We start from the raw sequence: 22,395 nt of genomic DNA, 5'->3' as shown, positions 1-22,395 counted from the left end.
TTTCTTTTATTTTTAATGCTGTTTCTAGGCTTTGTATTCAGGGCCTAGTCCTTGTCCCTGAGTCATTCTTTTGTTGCTGGTGGTGGTGGTCCTAGGGCTTGAACATAGGGCCTGGTCACTTCCTGGGTTTGAAACCAGGGCAGGGCCACTGTGTATGAGGGATTTTGTTGTTCATTTTCCCTCAAAGCAAGCAGTCTCTGTGGCTTGAGCCACACAGATCAACTTCTGGCTTCTTTTACTTTTTTGGCAGTTCATGGAAGATAAAAATCTCATAGAAGATAAGAGTACTGTATCAGCACCTGAAATCTGAGGATTGGGGTTGAAAGCCCAGGCAGGTAAGTCCATAAAACTTATCTCCATTTCATCCCCCAAAGAAAGGAAGTGGCAGAATGCTACCTTTAAGAAAAAAAAATTCTATTTCAACCCCTGGGTTCAACACCCACACCTGATACATACTCACAAATTCCTAAGGGACTTTTCTGCCTGGGTTGCCTTGGAACCCAGATCTTCAAGTTCTGTCTTTTGTGTAGCTTGAGCTCCAGGTATAAACCAGCAATTCTCTTGGCTTTTGTGCTCATCTTCCACTCTGATTTTTATTTGTGTATTTGTATTTAATTGATTAATTAGTAGTAGTCCTACCTGGGCCTGGTCACTGTTATTTTGCTTTTTCATTCAAGGCTGTTGCTTTACCACTTGATCCACAGCTCTACTTCTGGCATTTTTGCTGGTTAGTTGGAGATCAGAGCCTCATGGAATTTCCTGCCCAGGTGGGCTTTTAACCACCATCCTGAGATTTCATGCTCCTAACTGGCATTACATGTCAGCCACCAAAAAGTGCCTGGCTCACTCAATTTTAATATTTTTTTTTTGGTTGGTCATGGGGCTTGAACTCTGGGCCTGGGCGCTATCCCTCAGCTCTTCAGCTCAAGGCTAGTGCTGTACCACTTGAGCCACAGCGCCACTTCCGGCTTTTTTCTTTTTTGCTATATGGTGCTGAGGAATCAAACCCAGGGCCTCATGCATGCAAGGCAAGAGCTCTACCACTGAGCCACCATCCCAGCCCTCAATTTTAATATTCTTAATAGGCTCTTACAGTCTTTTTATTCACATGATGATGATGATGATGATGATGATGATGATGATGATGTGCTGGTCATAGGTTTGAAATCAGGGCATGGGTGCTGTCCATGATCTTCCAGTTGAGCCTCAGCTCAAGTCCTGGACTTTATTCCTTTTTGCTTCTTTCTTGGTGGTTAATTTGAGAGAATTGTCTCATAAAAAACCTTGGCACTACTCAGGAGGTTGAAATCTGAGGATTGTGGTTTCAAGCCAGTCCTGACAAGAAAATCCAAAACACCCTTTTCTTTTTCTTTTTGTTGTTGTTGTTGTAATGACAAAGGTGAGGTGCAGTGGAGTTGCAGTTTCATTAACAGGTAAAAAGGATGTTTGTTTTGGAGCAATAGCCTCCCAAAGTACACTGCCTCCTGACTAGGGATGGTCCACTGATGGTTAGAATGACTTGTCTTCCTTCTATGACCCTATTACCCTGGTAACCGATTGTTTACAAAGATGTGATCCTGACACCTTAGCAACATGAGAAGGGACAATATCATTCCTAGGTTGGGATGAAAACCAAGTGGATCCCCCCATTTGGTGTGCTGTCTCGCTCTGGGGGGCCAGGATGATAGTGCACCCTTCTGTGAAGAAGGAAAATGACTTGAACAATTCTGTACTCTTTGTTCATTTCTGACAGATGAGGGCTGTAGATATATTCATGGACTTATCTAGGGACAAGCAGGGAATTTTCTAGGATCTCCATTGTGTCTAGGAAGGAAGGGCCTCAGGTTTTGCTGCAGAGAGATGCATCCTACAGTGCGGTTGCAGCAGCCCTGGCTTGCTCCAATGCCAGTGATTTCCCAGATCAGCAATATACCTGGACCCAGGAAATGTCACCTTATGCAGATGAAATAACTCTCAGGACATCTGTCCTGATGACCACGGAAGCCTATGCCAGTGCAAGCGACGGTGACACAATGCTGCTCATGTGGCTAGGAGTATGGAAGTGGCACTGGTGTGGATTAGAGGTGTTGGGTAGCACACGTGGTGGATGCTTTCTGCTCTGCCCACCACATGACTAAAGGCAATGCTGGATTCTGTCTAATTTAACTGGGGTCTGGGGGACTGTGGATTTTCTGGGATGCCAAAGCTCCCAGGGGGACATAGGTTGAGCTGGACTAGGTGAAAGGGAGTGAAGGAAACCTCCAGAAAAAAGGAAGTCTTGATTCTCTTTAAAAGTTCCTTTAACGCTTAAATTTTAATCAAAATGGGAACTAAATGGAAAAAGTGATTCTAGATCTCAGTTTCCTGAATAGCTAGCATTACAGGTGTGACACTAGTACCCAGCTCACTCTTTTGTATCTATTGAGTTTATTAGGTTCTAGACACTGTAGCAAGGAAAAAAAGAAAAGCTTTGTTTTGAAGGTCTATGCCTTTGTGTGTGGGGTTGGGGGAGGGTAGGGAATGTATACACATAAATATGTTTAAATATATGATGGAAAAAATATATTGAGTGATGTGCTAGGGAGGAATGTTAGCAATTTGCAGTGATGTATGAGTTCAGAAAAGCCTCATGTGGTAAATGACTTAGAAGAGATCAAGGCAACTCATCCAGGCCCCAGAATCAGGTAGAGTCCTGAGCTCGAAGTATGAGCACCTACACCGGGTCCCCTCCCATTTCTGGAGTTCCCTCCATACAACTGGCCCCTCCCTCTCTCTGCCCAGACCCACCTGGACTCCCATCTACCTCACTTCCTTTTCCCTCAGATCCTCCTGCTACCAGGATAGTGATGGAGGTCATGTGCTCCCTCTTGGGGGAAATATGGCTTCTCTAATAAACCTTGTAATAATCTTTCTCCTTTGCCTTCCTGCTTCTGCATGGTCCCCTTGCATGGATTTTTGTCTAATCCTCTTACATTGGTCACCCCTGTGGGTATAGGCTCCCCAGTGGGTTTGATCCTCCCTCCACTTCGGAAGGAGGTTCAACCAGCTTCCCTGGGACCTTTCCTGAGATCCTATACGCCAGTCACCAGAGGACCACCAAGGTAACTTTCTCCTGACTGAGCGCTCTACCAGCCCATCCAACACTGCTAATTAAGTCCCACTCCAGGCTAAGTGACCAGTTTATCTGAGGTCTGGGTTTCTGATTCTGATATCTCAGTGTAAGGCCACCTGGGCCTCTGTGACTTACTGAGCCCCCCTTCCCCTCATCAGAGCCAAACCTTGGCCAAGTGCCAGGGGCCTACCTTGGCCCAATGACCCATCCTCCATGGCCCAAGGAATACAAATGGACAAACATGAAGACATTCTCCACTGGCAGGGCCACCACCCCCTTTAGGAGCCAACCTGTACTGTGGAGAACACTCTAATATAGGCCCATGGCATCAGGTCCCTTACCATGGGAAGGACACTAAATTTCTTTACATTAAGGCCACCTGGGCCTTGGAGGGCTGCTGAGCCCCTGCAATCAAATTTTGCCCCAAATTTAAAACTCCACTTCTGTGAGTGCTTGGGCAGATAGCTCTGGCTCTCTCTCTCTCCCTCTCTCCCTCTCTTCCTCTCTCCCTCTCCCTCTTCCTCTTTCCCTCTCCCTCTTTCCCTCTCCCTTGTAACTGAAGGTAAAAGTATGGATGAGTTTAAGTTTAAACTCCTCCTCTGTGTTCTGCCTTTGCAGTTTCCCCTCCCCTGCAGTCTCCCCTGTGAGGCGCTCCCCTCTTTTGTGGCCTCCCCCACAAGGCACCCTCACTTCTGCGGCCTCCCAGTGAGGTACACCCCTTTTTGCAGCCTTTTCTGTGAGGCCCCCTCCCCTGAAGGACTTCATCTGTGAGGTCCTCACTGCTCTGCGGGACCCCTCCTCTGCCTTTGTAGTGGGGGTGGAAGCTGAAGCTCCAGTTTTGCCAGAAACAATGCATAAAGCATAAAGTGACTCCATTTAGGGTATCATCTCTTACTCTTTTCCATGGTTTTCCATGGTCAGGACTGACTTTGTCCTGGCCATTGTCTCAACATCCATTGCTGGGATAGCTTGTCCTGGTTGGCATTTACAGTTTGGACTCAAGGCCTGGGCACTGTCCCTGAGTCCTTCTGTTCCAGGCTAATGCTCTACTACTTAGAGTCACAATGCCACTTTCAGCCTTTGGCTGGATAGTCCTGGTTCTGTGCTGATTAGTAGGGAGATGGAGTTTTAGAAGGATTTTTTTTTTTGTGCCCAGGATGGCTTTGAACTTTCTTACAAAAGCTCTTTTTATTTCCAGTTAAAGCAACAAGGAGATCAATGAGATGGAGCTTACCTATAACTTGTTCACAATTGACTAACAATTACTTGTCAGAGATTTTTAAAAGAAAGCCCAGTAGATGCTTTTAACCTGAGACTGATTGGCACTCTAAGTACGGCCCACTGCCTCTGGGTAGCCTGTTTAAAGTGGCTTATAGACAACATTTAACCTATAACAAATGTACAGGCCTTTTCTTGGGCTACAGCAACATAGCCTGTTTAACACCCTGGTTTATAAAAGCATTTTCTGTCTGGCAGAGGAATGCCTACCTATGTAGGCCTTTAGACAGATCTCAATAGGAACATAATCTCAGCTCTACAAGCTTTTCAACAGATGAATTTAACCAGCTCAAAAGTTACTGCCAATTAGGACTTTGAGCAGATACAGGGGTTTGGAGATTTACATTCTACAATCTTAGCTTTTACTACCCACTATCACAGATCTCTGGAAAGTTTTGCCCAGTTAGACCAACATGGGTGATAGGCATGTTTACAAACTTATCTTTCCATGACCTTCTGGCTTGATCAATTTTTTGGAGGACCAAGCTCAAGTAACTCAGGACCTGATACCACTTTTGTCATCCAAACATTTGTTTGCAATTGCCTCTGGATATTTTAACAATATCAGGGTCCCTGGAGTGCCTTTCTTATGTTGGGATAAATACATCTTTGGCATTTTCCTTGGTCAGTCGCTGGACTTGAACTCAGGGTTTGAGTGCTGTCCCTCAGCTCTCCAGCTCAGGACTAGCACTTGGCCACTTTAAACTCCAAAACAACTCAGCTTTGAGCACTCTGTTGGCAGATTAGAGATGACAATCTCACAGGGACTTTAGTCTGCCTGTGCCTGGACTGGCTTCGAACTGCAGATCAGTGAGTTTTTTTGTTTTTTTTTTTTACAGTCACTTTTACTCCAACTAAAAGCAACAAAGATGGTCATTGGAAGTAGTTTTATAAGCATGGTTTTACTTATTAAATTACATTTGACAAACTTGTCCTATCTTTTACTGTGGGCCTTCCGGCAACTGTTACAAAAAATTTTAGGGGCAAACTAGAATAATCCTATTTTTTTTTTTTTTTACTTTGAAATAAACCTTTAGGAAAATTTTATCTTTTAAACTTGTCTGGGAGGCCAGCCACTCTCCACAACTTCTCAAATTTTTACAAGGGGGATGTCATTTTAAATCCATTTTGTAAAGTTATTTTAATTTGCATTTAAATGCATCATTGAAACACTGGGCTGTATATTCTTTGCCTGTAGGCTGTCCTGTGGGCAGTGAATAGAAAGAGTGGCCATTTTTTTTTCTGCAGTCTGAGTTACCTTTAGGAATTTACCTCCAATTGTAAAATAGTATAGAAATCAATTTCTATCCTTTGCTCATACACCCCGTATGGTCTAACTTCTGGTGATGAACATTTACAGAACCAAATATCTAATGTGGCTTGTGTTTTACCCTTAATTAACAGGCTTTTGGTCATGTGAGATGCAAGGCCAGAGTCTGAGAGAGACTGTGGCATCTCCCAGCATGTATAGACTGTTGCACCTCCTGTTGGTAACCTGCAATATTTCTACATATACTGGTTAGAGACCTGGTTTACACTGGCTTTTGCAGGCTGGTGCCACTGGTTTAGGCAGCTGTGCCTGAGCATAGTTACTCTGGTCCCTTGATCTTAATTGAAGTTGATCAGCACACAGGGGAGAAAACAGAGAATGAAACCCTTAGCTTTAGTTTACTAGCCATGGTCAGTGTACAATAGTTAACTCTTAGCATAGATGGACATAGGAATGACATAATTCACAGCCAACTTAGTTACCAATTTCATTTACTTTGTAAAGGACATTGTCTTTTTTAAGTCCTTTTCCAAGGTCTTTTAAAACTGCCTGTTTTTTCTTTGGCTTAGTCAGGTCACAAAGTTTTAAAGCAATTTAGATTAATTCACAGCTTCCATTGACAAAGATTTTTAGTAGGCAGAGTAACCTTGAAACCATAATCACTTACATATAGTCGAATAAGACACAGACAGACATGTTTGTGCACAGATTATAGAGCGTGCTTAGATTTTAAAATAGACTTTTAAAGTTTTGAAATTTTAGTGGAACTACTTTTCTAATTATGATGGAACCATGTGGTCAGTTTAAAATACAAAACTTTGCCAACAAGAAACCTAGTGAACAGGAGGCAATAGGAACATACACTTGGCCTAGCATAATGGCACCACAGGACAGGGGAGGGGGAAAGGGTAGTACCAAGCTGAAGTACCAAGAGGCCAATTTGGCACATCCACCACTTGCTCAATGCTAGAGAGAAGATTAATACACTTTTGGTAATATCCAAACTTGTTGGCCTTTATTTCGGGGAGTTTAGACTTAAACTCACCCATTTTCTATCTAATGAGTAGAAACAAGCAATTACTGGTTACATTCTTCCAGGGCTTAACCAAAGCGTTTAGCATATGAAATACTTGTGAAAGAGGTTACAAGCAGGTAATTTTGGCAAGAGGCAGAGTTTAAGGGGAGGGGGAGAGAGAGAGAGAGAGCTACTTGCTCAAGCACTCTCAGAAGTGGAGTTTTAAATGTGGGGCCAAATTTAACTGATGGGGACTCAACAGCCCTCCAAGTCCAGGTGGCCTTAATGTAAAGAAATTTAGTGTCCTTCCCATGGTAAGTGATCTGAAGCCATGTGCCTAGAGTAGAGTGTCCTCTGCAGTGCAGGTTGGCTCCTAAATAGGTGGTGGCCCCACCAGTGGAGACTGTCCTTATGTTGGTCCAAGGTGGGTCCTTGGGCCATGGTAGGCCCCTAGTGGCTAATTCCAGCACTTGGCCAAGTTTTTGGTCAGATGGTGAGGGTGGGGCTCAGTTAGCCCAGAAAGGCTCAGGTGGCCTTACCACTGATATTGGAATCAGAAACCCCGACCTCGGACAAACTTGTCACTTACCCTGGAGTGGGAATTAATTAGTGGGGCTGGATGGGCTGGTAGAGCACTCAGTCAGGAGAAAGTTACCTTGATGGTCCTCTGGTGACTGGAGTGAAGGATCTCAGAATAGGTCCCAGGGCAGCTGTTTGAACTCCCTTCTGAAGTGCAGGGGGAGCAAATGCACTGGGGAACCTATCCCAGTATGGAGCCACCAGTGAAAGAGGATCAGACACATCCATCCTATGGGACCATGCAGAGGCAGGCAGGCAAAGGAGAAAGATTATTACAAGGTTTATTAGAGGAGCCATATTTCCCCCAAGAGGGAGCACATGACCTCCATCATCATCCTGGTAGCAAAAGTATCTGAGAGAAAAGGAAGTGAGGTAGATGGGAGTTCAGGTGGGTCTGGGTGGAGAGAGGGAGAGGCCAGTTGTATGGAGGGAACTCCAGAAATGAGAGGGGGCCCAGATGAGGGTGGAGCTGAGGACCAAAGGTGAGCGATCTACAAACTGCAGTTCAAAGCCAGTCCAGGCAGAGAAAGATTATCATCTCTAACTAGCCAGCAGAGTGCCAAAAAAGCGGGCAGAGTTGCTTTGGAGTCCGAAGTGGCAAAGTGCAATCCTTGCACTGGAGAGCTGAAAAACAGCACTCAGGCACTAAGTTCAAGTCCAGTGACCAAGGGAAATGTCAAGGTTGCGTTTACCCTAACATAGAAAGAGGCACTCCTGGGACTTTGGCAATAATGTTTGGCTCTTCTAAAATTGATCAGAGCTTGAGGTCATGGCAAGCTACTTTATAAGCATGCATAACTGGGCAAGAACTTGTCAACCATTTGTAATAGTTGGCTGTAAAAGGCTGAGGTTGTGAAATGTGGGGAATAGCTTAAATCCAAACTGCTCTGTATGTGCTTAAAACCCTAATTGGCAGAAAATTCTGGGCTGACACTAACCAAATAAATTTGTTTAAGAATAAAATATGAAATTGTTAGGACCAGATCAAAAGTAAACAGATAGGGTATTAATTAGAACAATGAAGGAGAAAATTCAAATTTAACTGAGACAAATAAGTCCCAGGTAAGCAGAGAAACATTGGTATAAACACCAAAATAAAACAAAATTGTGGTCTGATAATTACTAAAAAGATCATTTATATCAGGATTTAGACCAAATGTTAAATTTTCAAAGATAAGGGCTTAAGTAGAGAGTTACGCACCAGGAGCTACACTAAACATCTGTATTCCAAAGGATGGCCTGCCTGTTCCACCTAGGCTATTTGAGGAGCTAAACAATGCTTTCGCCCATTTGGGGAGGTAATGTTTTCCTAGGATTTCAAGGTAAGACTTGTCCCACCTCCAGGCCTTGAAGCTGGGTGCAATGCCCCCATCTCCAGCCTAGATACCAGGATGTCTACAGGCAGTTGTGTGGACTCAACCACCCTATTTGCCTTGATGCAATTTGTAATCACTAACTGTTAGTTCTGCTTTTATAAATTGTTTGTCAATTACAAAACTGCCACTGAACACCTACAAGTGGAACTTCTTATGGATCTTACCTTTAAACATCCTAGACTATTTAAATCTTTTACAAACCAAAGTACTAAACAGGCTATGCTGCTAAAGCCCCCCCCCAAAAGGGTCCATACAGTTATGAAAAGTTAAAAAATTATGCCTAAACTCTAGTTTGGAATAAAATGTAATTAGTAAAAAGTTGTCACCTTGACAAACTACCCCACACCATATTCTAAAAGCCAGTGTACAATCAGAAAAATATTAGGGGAGTTTACTAAAGTTAGTCCCTAGGTAAAACTTCTTTAATCAACCTGTGTAGACTAATGCCAACTGTTTACACACCCATAAAACATTTAAGCTTCAATTATTAAAAAAACAAAAAAGGGGAATCCCCAAGGGAAACTTTTGCCTTAACCTTATTTACTCTAAATGTTTAAAATTTCACTCAAAGTGATCCTTTCACTAAAGCTGAAAAGCATTTTATCCCTCTAGCACCACCTCACTATCTATTCCCATATGGTTTAAACAATTTAATCAATGAAGACTAAGACTAATGCCCCATAAGGGAAAACAGTGTTTCTATCATTCCAGATGGATCCACTGGCAACATCTGGGTCCCTTTTTGACTCATTCGACCTCCAGAGAAGCAAAAACAACACAACACAATCCTGAGGAAGATCTAGTACGCAGCTTTGCAGACCTAAGGTTGAAGTCCCGAGGAAGCCATCATCCTTATCTTAAGAAAACCAGCTTGACCCCACCAACATGGGGTCAGAATAAGTGTTGACACAAGACCGAAGCCACCCTGGTCAGTACAAAAACCCCTAGAATACCTGAATATCTGTTTTGGCCATGATTGCACTGCTTGTGAATACTTCTGCAGTGAGTAGTGAACATGCATATTGGGCCTATGTCCCTCACCGACCATTGTTAAAATTAGTGGATTAGCTAGACCAAGGTCCGGTGGTGTATACAAATGACAGCACGTATTTTCCTCCACCATGGGATCATGCAGACCCTACTCATCCAGGTGAGGAAGGAATACCTCATATTATTTCCTTAGGATTTGAGTCTTTACCACTGTGTTTAGGGACATCACCTTGCTTACCAACCAGAAGACAGGTATGGGCATACATCTTGCCTGATGATAAAATCAACAATCATATGGGGCTATTCAGCACAATTTCCTTAAATTTTATTGGTAAGGATCATTCTTATACAAATAAGACTGGGCGACCACCTAACCTAGTATGCCAGGACATTAATTATTGAATTTTGTTTATGTTTCTATTCAGTGGTCTCAGTGTCAAAACCCTAGAGGAAAGATTATACAGCATAATGATAACATCTCATTTATAGATTGAGGTCCTCATGGATGTTTCATTGCCAATTATTCTGAAAAGCATGTTGGTGATTGGTATACTAATAATTCTTCTGATGGTGACGTCTATACAATGGAGTTATAAATCATGTAGAACCCATTGGCTTGCTCACCTGACATGATGGAGGCCTTGTGCCTCGTAGGCCACATATGAATTTCAGGGGACACTTAGGGCCTGAGCAGTGGCATTTATAAAACTTGCCACCCAATTTTATACAACCCAGAATTGGATTGGTCACTTTACTAGGGCCCATGAGGCAAATTATACATTTTACAGGAACCATTCTTCTACTGTACAGGGTTGTATTAAACTTTCCTATGTACTAGCCCACAGGGACAGTGTCAATCAATGAGAACCCACGCAGCCTGGACTCTTTACATGCTTAAATCATACTATTTCTTTTAATATGCCTTCTCAGTCTCTCCTGATATTAAGATTTCGCTTAGGGGTCTGGGTGCCTGTTAACCTCACCCGACCTTGGCAGGAGAGCCCCACTGTTGGTTTGTTGACAGGAGTCTTCCAGCAACTGCTGAAGAGAACTAGGAGATTCCTGAGTCTGAGTGTAGCTGTGATCCTTGAAATGACTGCTATCATCATGACTGCTGCAACTGCCGGAGTGGCCCTGCATTCCTCCATCCAAACCAAGGACTTTGTAGAGAAGTGGCTGGACTGTCACCAGCTATGGACTCATCAGCACAATATTAAACAGGACATTGATTCCCGTCTGAACACCCTGCAACACACGGTGCAGTGGATGGGAGACCAGATAATTGATCTGCAGAAACAGCTAACCTTCAAGTGTGATTAGAGCTCAATAAACTGTGCATCACTCCTACTTGATTCAACACTTCTAACATTACTTGGCAGGGACTTCACTACCACCTGCCGGTCTTGCAAGGAAATTTGACTTGGGACATCCACTAGTTACAGCAGGAAGTCATTGAGACTTTCTTGGCACAACTCCCTGGGGTGGGATATGAAGGTCTGGCTGAGGAATTGCATCTGTGCTAAACCAATTGGACCCTCATACCTGGTGGCACAGTTTTACCCATAGTGTTTCTACAGGATTGATTGCATTATGTCTTGTCAAGATATTGCTGTCTACATTCCAAAATAGTTTCTGCAAATCCCTTCTGCAAAGGATCTCTTGCTTACGGTTGTACTTAAACAAACAAAAAAGGGGGGAGATGTCAGAGGCATCAACCGGCATAACCCCATCTGTTGCTGTTTCCACAGCGGGATCTGGGAACACGATGTGTGGTATAGGCAAGAAGGGACTACACCATGTGGGTATAGACAAAATTTATTGGAACATCACATGCTTATATACAGCACACAAGCAGGAGAAGTAAATCTTCAGTCAGGGGCAGAGAGTTAAACAGTTTTATGGGAGCACAGACAATGAGAGTTTAAACAGAAAAAGCTAATCCTTGTCAACAAATGTGGAGCAGTTCCACTAATCAAGGTTGTAAAAGTAGGTAAAGCACAGGTGATTACACATGGGGGGGGGGTCTCCACGCATTGTTCTACGTGGTTAAGTAGATGAAGCAGGAATGGTACTTTGAGCAAACCATTACCTGAGTCTTGCACCGGGGCAGAACCTTTGCCCAGCATGGAGGAAAGGGTGTCCCTTCCTCCCTGAGAAGAATTGGAAGTGGTCCTGTGGCTCAGGTGGTAGGGCACTTGCTTTCAGCTGAAGAGCTGAGGGACAGCGTCCAGGCCCAGAGTTCAAGCCCCACAACCAACACAAATAAATAAATTGGAAGGAAGGGATGCATGCCTGTATGCACCCTCAGGGCACAAAGGTGCTCAGATGGGGTTTTGCAGGCCTATGCCTCCAACACCCATATGAACCCCTCTCCTTCTGCTCCCACTCCAACTCCCAGATCTTAGGCAGATTGGGTGGAAGGGGGCTGTGTCAGTCCTGGAGTTTTTCTCCGCCTCTGGCTGTGCCTGAGCAGCTGCAGGAGCCCTGGCCCATGCTGCACGAGGCAGCAACAACTGCTGCAGTCGCTGCTGCAAGTTTGGCCATTTGGCTCCACTCCTGCCTGGTTGCCCTGACACTGGAGGAGTCTCGCTGGCTCCTTTGCTGTTTCACACTGCACCTCCAGCCTAGGGATGAGCCCAGGAAGCTCGGCGCTGGAGCCTTTGAGGCCTGAGGTCAGCCGCTGGAGGGATTTGGAGGGGCTGCCCAGTCTGCAGGGTCTGGCCTGAGGAGCCTGTGCCCCAGCCATGGCTGCTTGCTGCTTCTCACTGCCGCTCAGAAGAAGCGGCGGCGGCGCTGGCCTGTAGCTGGCTTGCTTGCTCCCTCCGAGGCTCTTATAGTTGTGTTACTGGCAGAACAATATCCCAACTGCTCTAGTACTATTTTATTGTATTTTAAAAATAAAAGACTTCATGGGCCCCATAAGTGCTTTATAAAATATGACTGGCAGCCGCTATTTAAATAAATGTGAGAATTCAGGAGTTTTTCTTTTATCTTCCTAAGTGATTTTTTTTTGTCTGTCTTGGGACTTGAACTCTGGGCCTGGGTACTGCTGTCCCTTAGCTCTTCAGCTAAAGGCTAGCACTCTACCACTTGAGCCACAGGACCACTTAGGTTTTCTGGTGGTTTATTGGAGATAAGAGTCTCATGGTCTTTTCTGCACTGGTTGGCTTTGAATCTCGATCCTCAGATCTCAGGTTCCTGAGTGGCTAGGATTACAGGCAGGAGCCACTTGTGCCCAGCTCTAAGTGATCATTTTAAAGGCTAAGCATAATAGATCACTCCTGTAGTACCATCTACTTGGGAGGCATAGATTGAGAGGACTGCAATCCAAGACCAACCCAGGCAAAAATTGAGATCTGATCACAATCATCAAGGTGGGCTGATTCCAATAATCTCAGCTAGATGGGAGGCTGGTCCTGGGATGGGAAGAAAACAGGATGCCCTAACTTAAAAACTAAAGTACAAAAAGGCCGTGGTGTGGATTAAGAGTTAAACACCTGCCTAAGCATGAAATCCTTTGTATAAACCCTAGTACTGAGAAAAGGAGGGAGGGAGGAAAGCAGGAAGGGATATAGGGGAGGGAGAGAGATGTTATTTCATTAATTTTACATTTTTCCTAACACCATTCATTTTGAGTTTCTTTTTTTTTATTCGAAAGTTTTTTATTTGCTTTCAAGCGATTGTTTATGACACATTCATAAGCATTTTGAGTTTCTTTTGCTCAAGACTAGCACTCTGCCACTCAAGCCTCAGTACCACTTCCAGCCTTTTCTCTTTATGTGGTACTGAGGAACCAAACCCAGGACTTCAGGTATGTGCTAGGCCAGCACTCTATTACTAAGCCACATTCCCAGTCCTTCTTTTATTTTGTAAGATGAGGTTTGGTTTTGTGTTCTTCTCTTGGCATGGAACTTAGGCTAGTCTCAACCTAACTTCTGACTCAGCCTCCTAAATTCAGAGATTGCAAACATAGACCACCATACTCAGCTCAGGATTCCTTTGAGAGAATCATCTTTTCAGAGACAGAGTTATTCTGTCTTCCTTGGATTGGATGGCCTTTTGCTTTTGGCATTGTGTTAATCCCATTTCTTGTCCTGATATATTTCTCCTTCTAGATCAATAGAAAATTTTCAGCTTCCCAACTTGAAGCCTATTTGTGTCATCGAATAATATCACAAAACTTGTGAATATCATTACCTGGCATCATGGGCATGCCAGCCAGCTAAAACTCAGCTATCAGATGGGCTTGGGCTTCAACAATGCAGGCATTTCTCTGCATAATCTGAAAACTGTCATAGATAATGTTGGTTTATTCCATCCTGTTTTCAGCTGCTTGCCATTCTGAGCTTTGTATGTTTTTGCTTTCTTTTATTTATTTATTTATTTTTTGAGTCATAGGCCTTGATCTCTGGGCTTGGCTTGGGTGATGTCCCTGAGCTTTTCAACTCAAGGCTAGCACTCTATGACTTGAGCCACAGAGCCACTTCTGGTTTTCTGGTGGTTTATAGGAGATAGGCATCTCACGGACTTTCCTCCCTGGGCTGGCTTTGAACCACGATCCTCAGATCTCAGACTTCTAAGTAGCTAGGATTACAGGTGTGAGCCACCTGTACCCGGCCCTGACTGAATCTTGAAAAGAGAAGACAGGAATAGGTCAAGAGACACACAGTATCAAAATGGGGATGGGAGGGATCGAGAGTCCTGACTGAGCAGTGGATCCATATAAAGTCTGATCAGACTTACTCCAAACATGAAGGAACATCTTCAGTCTGGATGTGGGATGCCTATAAACATTGTCAGGGACATGAAAGGAGCAGGGTTGGGATGAAGGTTTTAGGGAGCACTGTGGGATGAAGTGTCATTAAAAACTCAGCTCTGGGGCTGGGAAGTTGGCTCAGTGGTAGAGCGCTTGCCTTGCATGCCTGAGGCCCTGGGTTCGATTCTTCAGCACCACATAAGCAAAATGGAAAGCCGGAAGTGGCGCTGTGGCTCAAGTGGTAGAGCACTAGCCTTGAGCTGAAGAGCTGAGGGACAGGGCACAGGCCCAGAGTTCAGGCCCGACAACCGGACCCTCCCCCCCAAAATAAAACTCTCAGTTCTGACAGCACAGATCAAGTGTATGTCGTGGGAGTCCCCTGTTGTGCTGTGGCAATGCTCTTCCTGTGTATGTCTGCCTAGAGGGGGAGGTGTTTGCTCCTCATTTGTTATTAATTCTAGAGGACAGAGGAGCCCCATGAGTCCAGTAAACAGATGCTTTCTGGCAGCTTCTCACAGTGTTTCCTCCAGGCAGCACCAGCCTCTTTACTTGCTCTGATGAGGCAGCTGCATATGGGTCTGCAGGAATTTCTTGTCAAGAAATTAGAGAGTCATTCATTCATTACTCTAGAACAAAGAGTGGCAATGCCTAACTATAGGTTGCTTTGTTATTCCAATGTGTGTGCTACTGGCACTGGCTTGTCTCTTCAGTCTGCACAGGCTCAAGACAATACTATAGTCAGCTCGGACACACCAGCTTACACCCAGTCACTACTCAGAATGTGATGCCAAAGCTACTCCTGGTAATAGATGACAAGGCTGTTTAAATCAGAATAAGATCACAGCAGAATGCACTACGATATCTTTTTGCTCCTCTGATTTAACAGCTTCTAAGCTAGTGTTTCCTGGCTTCCTATCCTTGTGGCCTAGTATGAGAGCCATCTAGGTTGTTGCAATGCATCAGCCAGGAGAAGGGTGTCTATAGTCAGAGTATGACACAAAACATAGCATCTGTGGTGAGGTTAGACTTGGTGTTGGATTATAATTAAGCTCTTGCTGCAAAGCTGGGAACCATGGAAATGGACTGCCATTGTGAAATGGACATGGGATAATTTAGGAGACAACAAGGATCTGAGTAGCTCTCACCTGTAATCCTAGCTACTCAGGATGCTGTGATCTGAGTACTGAGGTTCAGAGACAACCTAGGCACAAATATCAGATAGTTTCTTTCTTCCAATTAACTAGCAAAAACTGGAACTAGAGCTGTGGCTGAAGTACTAGCCATAAGAAAAAGAGCTAAGGGTCAGCACTGAGCACATGCTAGCATGAAAAAAATGAGAAAGACATAAGAAGGGAAATTACAAGGGAAATTACAAGAAACTTACTGTGAACAATTAGACCTCTAATTATCTTTCTTTTTATTAGCAAGTATTGGTTGTACAAGAAGGAGGTTGTGAAGTTCCCATACATGGATACAATTTATCACAGTCATACCCCCTCCATCACCTACCCAGTCTTATTTCCAGTTAACACTAAAAAGCCAGAAGCAGTGAGGTAGCTCAAGTGGAAGAGTCCCAGCCTTGAGCAAAAAACTGAAGTGACATTACCAGGTCCTGAGTTGAAGCCCTAGTACAAGGACCACCACACCCAACAAAAATAAAACATTCCATGGGAATGAATGTAGATCTTGTAACATACAACTACAGAAAATAGTAATGTCTGGCATTGAGCTCCCTTAAATTATAAATAACATGAGGAAACAAAGGTCCAAAGTCTTTTTGAATAGCATTTTATTTTCTGAGGATAACAGAATAACAAGACATTGTTATTGTCTGTTCTGTCACATGGTGTTAGATATAAGTATGGGATACTCTGCAGGAAGAACCTCTGTGCAACTTCTGAGGAAACAGAAGTTGGCTGTTCTTTTAAGGGTGAAGGAAATACTTTGTATCTTTTGATGGCTGTGAATCTATGGGAAATCATCAACCAATTAAAAAACTAGATATAGTTATAGAATTATATCATCTTATAATAAGAAAGGTCATTAAAGGCACTTTAAAACTAAACAAAGAGGGGCTGGGAAGGTGTCTGAATGGTAGAGTGCTTGCCTCACATGCATGAGGCCCTGGGTTCAATTCCTCAGAACCACATAAGCAGAAAAACAGAAAGTGGTACTGTGGCTCAAGTGGTAGAGCACTAGCCTTGAGCTGAAAAGCTGAGGGACAGCTCCCAGGCCCTTTGTTCAGACCCCATGGCCAACAAAATACATACATACATACATACTTACATAAACTAAGAATAAGAACTTTAAGAGAGTAAACTAATAGAAATGGAATATAACTTAAATAGCAATCTACAAATTTATACTGTTAAATTCATTGAGTATTTAAACAAATGGGGAAATTCAATTCTTTCCCATAATAGATTGTTAACTGAAGAATATAATTTGAGTGAGGGAATTTTGTGTAGATGCCTATTACATATCATCTAATAGAAATGCCATGTAAGCCAGAACACATAAGCCTCCCACAGGACATAGTGCTGTCTGAAAATGAACTCATGGAAAAATGGTACAAAACCTCGTTCAGAAGTCATACTAAACTTTTTCTGTGTATATGCTGATCCTGGGGTTAGAACTGAGGGCTTGGGTGCTGTCTTTGAGCTAATTTTGCTCAGGACTAGTGCTGTGCCACTTGAGTCACAGCACCACTTCCAGGAGTGTTTTAGTAGTTTTTTGGAGATGAGTCTCATGGACTTTCTTTCATGGGCTGGCTTCAAACATTGGTCCTCAGATCTCCACCTCCTGAGCAGCTAAGGCTATAGGCATGATCCAGCAGTGCTGGGCTCCAAACTGACAATTTTCTCTCAAGAAATATCACTTCACACTGAAATAGTGAATCCAAATAGCTCATAATGGAACAAGGAATAATATTTCCAGAGCAACCTATAGTGGATCTATTCGCATATACTGTGACAGATACCAAATGTTCCCAAATCAAATCTACCCTAACCATTTTTCTCTCATAGACCCTTCTTAAAGCAATTTCAGCAGGTTTTGTTAGTTTGTTTTGTGCTTATTCTAGGTCTTGAACTCGGGGCCTGAGTACCATATCTATGCTCCTTTTGCTTAATCTTAGCATGCTACCACATGAGCTACAACCCATTTCCTTTCTTTTGGTAGTTTTTTGGAGATAAGACTCACTGATTTTTCCTGCTTACAACCTTCTGAATAGATAGGATTAAAGTTGTGAGCCACTTTCCCCCACCTTCATTGTTTACTTTTTTAGGAGCACATAAAGTACTTCCACCACATTTGTCCATTTGCCCTTCCCCTCACAATGCTACCCCCACCAAAAACCTTATAATAGCTTTCTTAATCCCTTGATTAAAGTAAACTAAGCAAAGAGACAATTAAAAATGATATGCTATGTCTTAGGTTGCCTTGATCTTAGCAGAGTATCACTTCAAGTTAAAAACTGATTAACAAAAATTAAAGAAAAATACCGAGGAGACTCAAAATTAAACAAAGTAAATCCTAATCTTCAAGTTTCAGGTCTCCAAGTAAAAGGAAAGCAGAAAATGTTGTTGCGAGTTCCAGGTAACCAGTGAGGCTTGATAGTCAAATGTGATGTGTGATCCTGAAGTCTGAGGGGAGTATGAGCAGTACTAATGTATAAGTGTTTAAAATCCCTCACTTCAATGGTTATGCTAGGGTGAAGTTGAGAATATCCTTGTTCAAGGTTTTGGGTATCATCATATTTATGACTTCATGAAATCCCATAACATCATGATGCCTCTTCCTGAAAATTCATTGAGTAATCCTAGCTACTCAGAAGGCTGAGATCTGAGCATCATGGTTCAGTTATCTCCAATTAATCACCAAAAAGATGGAAGTGGAGCTGCAGCTCAAGTGGAAAATCACTAACCTTGAGGGGGAAAAAAAGCAAACAAGAACAGATTCTAAGCCCTGAGTTCAAGCCCTAGGAGTGGGGGTGGGGGGAGTTTGATTGAGAAGGAAGACAAAAGACAGTCAAAGCCAAGAGTAAAGTAGCTCCTAAGAGTTCAGAGATTACAACCTAGAATGCCTTTAACCAAGGATGCTTGTCTTAGTTGGGTTTTTCTTATTGTGATTTTTTTTTTTGGGTCCAGTCGTGGGGCCTGAACTCTGGGCCTGAGCGCTGTCCCTCAGCTCTTCAGCTCAAGGCTAGTGCTCTACCACTTGAGCCACAGCGCCACTTCCGGGTTTTTTTCTTTTTGCTTATGTGGTGCTGAGGAATCGAACCCAGGGCCTCATGCATGCAAGGCAAGTGCTCTACCACTGAGCCAACTTCCTAGCCCCTTATTGTGATTTTTTTTATAGGCAAACAGCATTGAACTGGAGAAAAAAATAGCTTTCTCAACCTAAACAAAATGTCAAAATGAAGAAAAAGCCTATCTTGCGCAAGCCTATAAGGCAGGAGTTACTTGAGGGGAATGAAGAAAGCCTAAAGAAGAGCTCAGCATCCCAGAGAATGGTGTGTCAGACCAGGAAGGCAAAGAGGAGGACCAGGAGCCAGAATCATCATGTGACCTCAATTCTGTGGATATGTGCAAAGTCATGTGTTCACTCACTAACTCTTAGGATTTTGTCATGGCTAGGACACTAAACTTGCTCCTTACTCAAATTTTCCCTTTCATCTGCTTGATCTCAAAACTTCTTAACTTGGGCGGCATTTTTTGTGCTTTTGAAAATTTTATTATTTCTCAAAAACAGCCTTTGAAGTGTTAAAAGGACATCTGGGTGAATAAAGTGGAAATATTCGAGTTTTGTTAAAAAAAAAAAAAAGAAGACCATGGGAAGAGGTGTAATAAGAATAGTCTCTTCCGTGGGAAAAGTCTTAGCAGTTTTACCTTCAGCTCCATCTGTAAGAAACCATTAACATTCTCTATTAGTAGTTATTATTTGTATAATTAAATTTGCAATTGGCACTTGATGATCCAAATATTAAGTACCATGTCCCCTGAGCAAAGTTTAGGTTGTCTGATATAAAGTTGAAGAGCCTACAAGTTTAAATTTTTCTTTAATATAATAAGTAACAGACTATTTTTCAAAATCTACTTGGTTTGGCAAACTTGAATTGCTAGGCCTGGTAATACTTTTCATTGTAGGAACAACTAGTTTTTCTACATAGCTCTTACCCTATACCCTGATGCCCTACTCTGCTTTGTTAGCCTTGTCCAATACTTTGGGATGTAGTCCTTTGGTTTATTTTTATCATTCTAAAGCTAGTCTCTATCATCATAGATATGTCAGAATTGGCATGTTGGTCTAAATATCTGGGAATAAATCTATTTCTTCCACTGTTCTCCCCACAGACATCTTTAGGTAGAAAAATGTTGTTTCCTGCTCTTTGCCTTAGCACCATCTTCCTAGAAAAAACAGCACCATGAGAGCCAAGTAGAGGAAGTGAATGCGCAGGCTGAAGGGCAAAAGAAGAAAGATGAGGCAGAGGTCTAAGTAAACCAGTCTGTGCACCCATCGAGGCCAGAGGAGCAGGAGGAATAAGGAATGCCATAGGCTGGGACACTGAGATGCTGGACTGCATGCCGCTGTGATTTCCCAGTGGATCCAGAACTTTCATTGCCAAGATCATCTCTGAAAGACACACCTTGCTCATAACCAAGCATCCCCTGATGGTCCTGTGCCCCAGACCTGTGACATTCTGGACTAGTTCTGTTCATAGTTGTGGCCAAGTGTGACACATGTACAATAAACCATCTCTTTTGCTGTTGCAAGAAAAAAAAGGAAAGAAAAATGTTGTTTCCTTATTGAAAATTCACCCATTTCAAATATTTTGTGGAAGTTTCTTTTTTGTTTATTGTTTTTTGTTTTTTGGATTTTGTTTTTTGTTTTGTCAGTCATGGGACTTTAATTCTGGGCCTAAGCACCGTCCCTCGTTCTTCAGCTCAAGGCTAGCACTCTACTACTTGAGCCACAGTGCCACTTCTGGTTTTCTGAGTAGTTTATTGAGATAAGAGTCTCAGGGACTTTCCTGCCTGGGCTGGCTTTGAACCATAATCCTCAGATCTCAACCTCTTGAGTAGCTAGGATTGCAGGCTTGAGCCACCGGTATCTGACTGGAAGATTTTTATATGTGGATTTATGGAGGGGTGTATTTGTTTTCTACTCTTCAAACCATTATTTAATGACCATTATTTTGGTATTGAGCAATTTTATTATTTCAATTTGGGGCATTGCTTTATTTTGTTTTGTTTTTGCCCATAATGGTATTTGAAATCAGGGGCTCATACTCACCTTACTTGAACCACTGCTCAAGTCCAGCTCTTTGCTTGTTGAAGATGGAGTTGCAGACTTTTCTGCCTGGCCTGGCTTTGAATCACCATTCTCCAGATCTTAGCCTCCTAATTAAATTTTATGTGTTCAATAGTGTGGAATATAAGCCAGGCATGGGAAGCTAACAACTATAATCCTAGCTACTCAGGAGACTGAGATGTGAAGTCAATCCCAAACATAAAAGTTTGTAAGTCTCTCAACTCTAACAAACTTCTCAGAAAAGGCTAGAAGTGGTGCCATGGCTCAGGTGGTAGAATGCTAGCTTTGAGCAGAAGAAGCTCAAGACAGCACCTAATCCCTGAGTTCAAGCCTCTGCCTGTTGGGGTGGGGGGCAGAAGATTGGGTTTCAAACAGTCAATTGGAAACTCTTCTTCCCAACATTTCATGACCAGTCTTCCCTCTCCTCATTCATAAAGGCCACAGTATTACAGGTTTTCTACCAGAGGCATAGAAACTGGTAATATTAAGTGCTTTTTGTTTTACATTCAATTCACTTTGGAACTTTAAAAAACTTCTATAACTTATAATAAAGATTTATACTACTGAAAATTAACTGATTTTTTGAAAAGCATAGAAAAAAAATCTTTGTCAAGGGTCCCAGTGGATACTAAGGAACATTATTGGGAAATTTTTACTTGGTTGCTTGTCTGTTGCATCATTTAAACACATGTGGAATTTGGGGTTTTTCAGCATTTTACCACCAAATCTTCAACAAACTACATTGCCTCATTGGATTTTGCTTCAAAAGTTATAAAATATTTTGACATGTTTTTGGTTTGGTCTTTTGGGGATTTTGGCTTTTGGAGTGCTAGTGGGCCAGTACGTAGGCTTGAACGGAGGTCTGGTATCTTGCTTAGATTATTTTGCTCAATGCAGTCACTGTGTCATTTAAGTCACATTTCCACTTCTGGCTTTTTGCTACTTAATTGAAATAAGAATCTTGAGGATTTGTTTCCTTGGGTTGGCATCAAACTGTGATCTTCAGATCCCACCTTCATGAGCAGCTGAAATTACAAGTATGAGCCAAACCCTGGATATATTGTACTACCTATAAAACCAAAAGATGGACAAAATTCGGAAGCAAGTGTGTATGATATGTATTTTACATAATTATATAGACAAATATAACCATGTAAGTGTGTGTGTGTGTGTGTGTGTGTGTGTGTGTGTGTGATTTTAAATGTGTAGAGGGAAATGAAGATGTATTGAGGAAAGATTTCACCTAGGTTTTTTCACAGACTGGGCTACAATACAGTCATCATCCCATCCATCTGCATCCTTACCTAAGATATGCACATCCTGTGGTGGTATCATGGTTATTTTTTGTGTGTGAGCGCCACTACCGGGGCTTGGATTCAGGGCCTGGATGTTGTCCCTTAACTTTTGTTGTTGTTGCAAGGCTGGTAGTCTGCCTTTTGAACCACAGCTCAGCTTTCTGTCTTTTGCTGGTTAATTGGAGGTAAGGGTCTTTTTGCATGGGTTGGCTTTGAACTGGGATCCTAAGATCTCAGCCTTCTGAGTAGCTAGGATTACAGGCCTGAGCCTCCAGTGTCTAGCTTTTCATTATTACTTTTACAACCTACATACTCATACACATCCCTTGCATCAAAAAATCTGACAGTTCAGGCTAACTGACAAGATGTGAGGAAAGATGGCTGAGTGGATAAGTTTCCAAATGGGCATCTA

General features: G+C 42.8%; 1 protein-coding gene across 10 annotated transcripts in view; it reads left to right on the top strand.

Moving 5' to 3' along the window:
- The window catches only part of LOC138835050 (protein FAM114A2-like), a 62,512-nt gene extending 40,731 nt beyond the window's left edge, over positions 1-21,781 (top strand). For 8 of the 10 annotated variants that reach the window (XR_011374389.1, XR_011374392.1, XR_011374391.1 and 5 more), the window contains 3 exons: positions 251-335; positions 9,342-9,558; positions 10,645-12,610. The gene's annotated coding sequence lies outside the window, so the exon portion shown is untranslated. Of the gene's footprint in view, positions 1-250; positions 336-9,341; positions 9,559-10,644; positions 12,611-19,730 lie in introns of those variants that run through there. The other 2 variants (XR_011374393.1, XR_011374395.1) reach the window with 2 other exon arrangements.
- Positions 21,782-22,395: the final 614 nt, after the last annotated feature.

This window comes from Dipodomys merriami, unplaced genomic scaffold (assembly GCF_024711535.1).
Source record: "Dipodomys merriami isolate MVZ:Mamm:240054 unplaced genomic scaffold, mDipMer1.0.p SCAF_2240, whole genome shotgun sequence".
Taxonomy (NCBI): Eukaryota; Metazoa; Chordata; class Mammalia; order Rodentia; family Heteromyidae; genus Dipodomys; species Dipodomys merriami.
Note: the sequence above shows the minus strand (reverse complement) of the source record. Positions and strands in the feature narration are given on the sequence as shown.